The sequence below is a fragment of the Charadrius vociferus genome, unplaced genomic scaffold, assembly GCF_000708025.1.
Source record: "Charadrius vociferus isolate BGI_N301 unplaced genomic scaffold, ASM70802v2 scaffold9, whole genome shotgun sequence".
NCBI lineage: Eukaryota > Metazoa > Chordata > Aves > Charadriiformes > Charadriidae > Charadrius > Charadrius vociferus.
The window spans coordinates 3284983-3291319 of NW_009661373.1; positions in this window are offsets into that span (position 1 = coordinate 3284983).

A 6337-nucleotide genomic window follows, 5' to 3' on the forward strand; every position below is an offset into this window, starting at 1 on the left:
TAGATACCTAACATTGGACGTATTTGATGTAATATAATTTTAATTCTTTGATAATCCTAAGTATACCAAGGATATGAGAGGTGCAAAGTCAGATCTAATGTATAATGACAGAACAGTTTAGGAAATTTTAGACAGATTTTTTTCCTATATGCCACTTAATCCATGCCATGACACATTGAAAATGCTGAAAGTTTAGATAGTATTTTTGGGAGAATGGAACTGAGCTGACTGTGATTTTCATAAGTTGTAACAGGAAGTATAGGAATATAGAGCTGGAAGGGACTATCTAAATTTCTACATCCTCACAGTTGTGGGTTACCATATACTAGATATGTAGTTAAAACAAACCAAACCAAAACAAAACAAAACAAAAATCTACAGCACTTTTACTCCAGATGGTACTACACACTTCCCAGTACTGAAACAAAACCTTTAATTTTGCAGTAAAGACCACAAGACAGACCTCTAATGTTCCTTCTGGAAAAATGAAAAAGAGGGGAAGAGGAACAAGGGCACTGCCAACGGTCTACTGAGGCCCCTGCAGTAGGAGGATATATGTTAGAAATTGCTTGCAGACTTTTTTAGGAATTAAAACATGTCCCACTTTACAAAGGAGAACAAAAGAAAGAAGGAAATTAACAGAACTCAGAATCTAAATTATACAATAAGGGAAGAAAACATCCTTCCTGACCTGACAGCCTGTAGTAAACCCTGAGGCAGAGAACAGATACAGTATAAATGTAGAACAACCATATTCCATCTTCTTCAAAAAGACTTTTTCTTCCTAACTCAGCACAAATGTCACTTTCCTAACAGGAACTGTCCCATTCAATTGCACAATGCTTTTTGGAAGCTTTTCAAGTTCTGTCTTAAAACAACTTTGGTTTATTGGCCCGATTGCCTGTTTGGAAGACCTTTCCAGTATCTCACTTTTCAGATGGTCAGTGAATTTCTTCATATTTCTAGGCTATGTTAAAATACAGTCAATACATAAGTATTTGATGGCATGCCAACATCAGTCTTTAGTTCAAACACCCTCTGTCTTTTCTTAGTATTTAACTGAAAATGCATTTATCAGGAATCAAATGCTATTTCAATATCTATTTGGCTTCGTATGCCCTTTTTTAAAAATCTGTCTTCTGTAAACACATTTTGCATGCCCTAATTACCCTAGTTTCTTTCTGATCTTTAAATTTCATTTTAAGATTTTCTTCAAATGTATGACTAGAACCATGCACAATACAACAGGAACTCATGAAAAAACACATAATTTACATTAGACTCAGAGAATCACAGAATAGTTTGGATTGGAAGGGACCTTTAAAGGTCATCTAGTACAACCGCCCTGCAATGAACAGGGACATCTTCAACTCGATCAGGTTGCTCAGAGCCCGGTCCAACCTGACCTTGAAAGCTTCCAGGCATGGGGCATCTACCATCTCTCGGGTCAACCTGTTCCAGTGTTTCACCACCCTCATTGTCGTTCCTTATATCTAGACTAAATCTTCCCTCTTTTAGTTTAAAACCATTACCCCTTGTCCTATCAGAACAGGCTGTGCTAAAAAGTTTGTCCCCATCTTTCCTGTAGCCCCCCTTTAAGTACTGAAATGTCACAATAAGGTGTCCCCAGAGCCTTCTCGTCTCCAGGCTGAACAACCCCAACTCTCTCAGTCTGTCTTCATAGGAGAGGTCCTCCAGCCCTCTGATCATCTTTGTGGCGCTCCTCTGGACCCAACCCAACAGATCCATGTCTTTCCTGTGTTGAGGACTTCAGAGCTGGATGCAGTATTCCAGATGGGGTCTGGCAGAGTAGAGGGGCAGAATCACCTTCCTCGACCTGCTGGACACACCTTTTTTTGATGCAGCTCAGGACACGGTTGTCCTTCTGGGCTGAGAGCATACATCATTGGCTCATGTTTAGCTTTTAATCCACCAGTACCCCTAAGTCATTCTCTGCAAGGCTGCTCTCAATCCCTTCACACCCCACCCTGTATTGATACCAGGGGTTGCCCCAACCCAGGTTCAGGAGCCTGCATTTGGCCTTGTTGAACCTCATGAGGTTCATACAGGCCCACTTCCCAAGCCTGTCTAGGTCTCTCTGGATGGCATCCCATCCCTCAGGTGTGTCAACTGCACCACTCATCTTGGTGTCATCCTCAAACTTGGACAATCCACAAATGAGGACAATATTGCCTAATGCATCATAGAATCACATTTCTCTTTTGCTTTTATATCAGTACTTCTTTTATGATAGCAACATATAGCTACTTTCTGATTGACCACTTCCTTCAGATTTTTAGAATTTTGTATAAAATTAGATCTTCCAAGTTTACAGCAAAAGTTTTCATTCATGACTGTAGATTGTGATACTAAATTTCACACCCTTGCCTTCAGTCCAGGTGAAAAGGAAATAATATATAGATACATGTGAATTAAATTTATAAATATTGACATGTTAAAATATTAACAGTACCATTAAATTTGTAAATATTTATATATAATGTGCGTATATATTTACATATATGTATCTCAACACACACATATAGGTATATGTATGCATGTATATATATTTATATATATACATCTGTATATATACATATATGGGTGTATATGCAAGTCTTGTCTGATTATCCTGTTCTCAGCAAGACCTCTAGTTTGTATGGTCTACAAACTTTGTTCAGGCCCACTTACCTCATACCCTGAAATCACTGCTAAGGGTATCACAGAGGACTAGGCTCAAAACTGGTCACCAAGAAACTCCACTAACAACTTCCGTGCATTCAGGCAACACCCCTCTCACAGTTATGTACTGTCCCCTTGTCTGAGCTCCTTAGAAATTTTGTAATTCTTGTATCCATCCTCCTGAGTTCAGACATTTCCAGTCCTTACTTCTGAACTTGCATTTCATGTATTGATCATTTCAGCACTCAAGGATAGAAATTTTCTGGACCAAATGCTTGTGCCACACAGGACAGGATACACTGATGATATGATTTCTCTTGCCCTATTCCTACTTTCGTAATAGATCAAAATTTGCATATGCAGTCTTACCAGAAACAGAGGGAACTTTTCCAGTAAGTATTTAGTCCAGACCTACTTTATTCTTAATGGCCACCCCATCCTTTAACATCCACCCCACTACTTAAGTTCTCATGTTGCTTATACGGCTGAAGAAGTTTTTGCTGTGTTTCAGTTTTCTGTGCAAGTTTTGGTTTAACAAGGTTTCTGACCATTCTCAGTTTGGTTTTATACCTTCTAATTATTGATGCAGATTTCTCCTTGCTAATCAATATCTCTTTTCCATTCTCCATGGGTTTTGTGCTTACCCTTAATAACTCACTTAAGGTTTTTACCATCTGGGAATTTTTTTCATCCCCATTGTTTGTGGTTTTTTGTTTCTCCCTCTCTCTCCCAGTGTAAACATTTAACAGTATTTGCAATTTTTTACATAAAGTAATATCATTCCTTACCTGAATTCTAATTCTGGGGCTCCTCACTCAAAACTATCTCACTAAACTTTTTTTGGTTTTTAGTTTGCCTTCCTGAAACACTGGACTGTAGTTACAGATCCTCCATATTTTCTGTCTTGCAAATTCACATGAAGTGGAAACGTGCAAAACCACCAGATTTAAGATTATTTTCTGCATCAGCTTTTCCTGCAGATCCTATCATTCACTAAAATTAAGCCTAAGTTATCCTCGCCCCTTGTTTGCTCAGTGTCTGTTCCATAGAAGAAGCTATCCTCTATCTTGTTCAAATTCCTATTATCCCCAACATAATTAGTTATTTTTTTCTGATATTTTCCTGTGAGAAATCATACAAATTTGCATGATCACAGAATATCAATTTTTATTTTTTTCCCCTGTATTTGTAGGCATTATTATCCAGATCAAATCTGTTCCAGTAGATTAATAATGGATTACATCCCCATGAAGCTTTTTTCCTAACATTTGGTCAATGATTTTCATTCAAGCAGACAGTATCTCATTTTCACCCTCAAATTTAACTTCTTTATTGCACTACTGCTTAGCAGTCTTTACTCCTTAACAGTTTTTAGTGTATTAACATGAAATTAGTTCACCTTCTTTGTCTTCCCTAAACAGTGTGTATCCATCAGTTCCAAAATGTTTCACTTATGACTTTGGTACCTCCATGTTCCTGTTTTTCCATAATGTCTGGTCCCACATGCTATATCAACTGTTCCTGCTACTCTTATTGACTGAAGAAAGGGGGTTAACCTGTTAGTTACAAGTTGTTGTCGATATAATCCATGTACTCATCATATCTTCTTGTTTATCTATCTTTCTTGTTGTTCCATCCTTATTCATGTCCCTCTATTTGTATTCTATTTGAGGATTATATGAGTTACTTCTAATTTTCCTCATGAGTTTTTCAGTTTAAAAATTTTTAGGACGTCCTTGTTTCATGAAAGGCAGATGAAAGATAAATTAGCAAAAGGCAACACACTGTAGTGATAAAGACTTCTACTTCTCATAAATTTAGCAACATTTATTGTGTGATGTTAAGTGTGCTCAGGCTTATAATCACAATTCTAGTTCAAATATTCAGAGAAAACTTTCCACTGTAAGGAACACTTTCAGGCTATGTAGATGCCATTCAAATGGAGTCTAATTCCTTACTGATTTCAGCAAGGAATACAGAGCTGTGCCCTCTCATGCTAGTCATGCATATTGAAATAAATATTCTGCAAAACTCTACAGAACTTGAAGGCATTTTACTAAATCAGAGTAAGAATGAATGGAATAGCAGCATGACGGTTCTACACTAGCAGCTATTTAAACCTTGTGCGTGCTAGTAAAATAATCTAGCAGTCTAACAACTTAGAAGTAAGATTTTATTAAATTGGATTTTCTATTCATTATACTTTTTAATATCTCATTAGCACAGGGGCAGGATAATTAAACTGAAACATATGTACCATACTAACTTTTACATAATAGTTTTTAACGTGATTTCAGGTTTATGAAATGTCAACTTCTCCAAAATGGTTTTGTTGAAAGAGTCAAGATCAGCCTAGCTGCCAGGATTATTTAAAACACCTTTCTCACTTACAAATAAAAAAGTATTTATGTGTGTCTAATTTTGTGTGTCAGAGAGAAAAATAGCATAGAAACACAAACAGATGCTATAAATACGACAGGCCTTAAAAACGTAAGCATAGATGTATAAAATCCCATATATTCAAAATACAGAATTATTTACTCAAACCAAAAATATTTTTCAAAATAGTGAGGTCATACGAAACTCCTGTAAAACATCTGTATTTACTATCTGTGAATTCTTTTTATGCCACTACCATCATATATTTCATGTGGAATATTAGAAAAGCTTTAAAGGGGGGAGAGGTGGAATGCCTAGTGTGCTTTGGTATTCTCTTCCTGACTAAAACTAGTCTCCCGAAACTCAGTCTAAAGCCATTCAAAACCTTCCACTGAATCAACTCTTTTTGCATGAAAACAGGAATGTCAGAGATTCTTTAATAATAGAAGTACTTTGTCCCACTGAAAAGCTTTCCAGAAGCTTCTACAAGGTCAGGAATAATACCTGGTGTATATAAGAGGGTTGTCTTCCATCCAAACACTAGATCTTGCTTATTTCAGGCCTCGGGAGAGAGGATTTGAGTCACACTCCTTTTATATTTGCAAAGAGAAGAATACACCTTTTGGGGAAGGCTGAGCATTAAGAAAAAGGTGGTTCTTTACAATCATCCCTGGGTTTAGCATGTTGGGATGTTTATTAAGATATGAGTTGACAGAGCTCAGCTGAAGATATAGATGTGATGATTTCACTTATGCTATGCAGAGTATTCTTCCTTTTTTAGTGTTTAGACACACAGAAGAAAACTCATGAGGGCATAACTACCTCTAGCACTACATTTGAGTTCAAGCTGGATTCCAACCTCTGTACTACGCACATGGGATATACTTGGATGTACGCATAGCACCTATTTGATTTACATACTAAAATGTACACAGCACATAACAGTAATGAATACACAATTGCGAACGTGTGCACATCTTTGCATGTATGCAATTAAATTTCCTTTTTTTTTTTTTTTTTTTTTTTTCTGAAGATCAGCCAAATACATAATTTCACGGAAAATAAAAACCTAAAGCTAAAAACATCACCACTGCCACATCCAGCTTTGCACAGAAAACGAAAAAAAACCCACCACAACCCAAGCCAAAAAACCTTCTATGTTCCGTATGCATACAGAATAACTGCAGTTTCTCCCAACCGGCAACAAAGAGAACGCAGTCACCACAGCGTCGCCTACTTCGCCTCTCCCCGTCGCGGCCACCGACGCCCCCCTCCC